The sequence below is a fragment of the Eimeria mitis genome, genomic scaffold, assembly GCF_000499745.2.
Source record: "Eimeria mitis Houghton genomic scaffold, Emh_scaff795, whole genome shotgun sequence".
Classification (NCBI taxonomy): domain Eukaryota; phylum Apicomplexa; class Conoidasida; order Eucoccidiorida; family Eimeriidae; genus Eimeria; species Eimeria mitis.
The window spans coordinates 4,572-5,221 of NW_013575838.1; positions in this window are offsets into that span (position 1 = coordinate 4,572).

The window sequence follows — 650 nt, forward strand, 5'->3', positions numbered from 1 at the left end:
GACGAGGGACTGACTAATCTCCAGTAGAGAGAAGCAGAAGCAGCAGCAACAGCAACAACAACAACAGCCAGTTACTCTCCTCCTCTATTTCACTGAAACAGCAGCAGCAACTGCAGCAGCAGCAGCAGCAGCAGCAGCAACAGCAACAGCAGCAAAACAGCCTGTCAAAGCCGCATAGGGGGCAGGGGCCCCTAAGAAGGGGCCCCAGGTTGCCCCTGCTGCCTCTCTCACCAGCAGCAGCAGCAGCAGCAGCAGCAACAGCAGCAGCAGCAACAGCAGCAGCAGCAGACGACAAGAAGGCTTTGAATCAGTGAAGGCCTCGCGCCTTTTGCTGCTGCAGCTGCAGCGGACCCTAGACTGTTGCCGGCGCAATCAGGCAGCAACAGCAGCAGCAGCAGCAGCTGCTGCTGCTATAGGAGCAACAACAACAGCAGCAGCAGCAGCAGCAACAGCAGCAGCAGCAACAGCAGCAGCAGCACGTTATAAACCGCGTGCATATAAGCGCAGGCGTCGTGATGGGGGGCACTGCTGCACTTGCTTTGCTGCTGCCGGCTTCTTTATTAGATTGCTGCTGCTGCTGCTGCTGCTGCAGCTGCAGCGCCCCGTAGCCCAGCGGCTCGTGGAACGTCCTAGCAGCAGCAGCAGCAGCA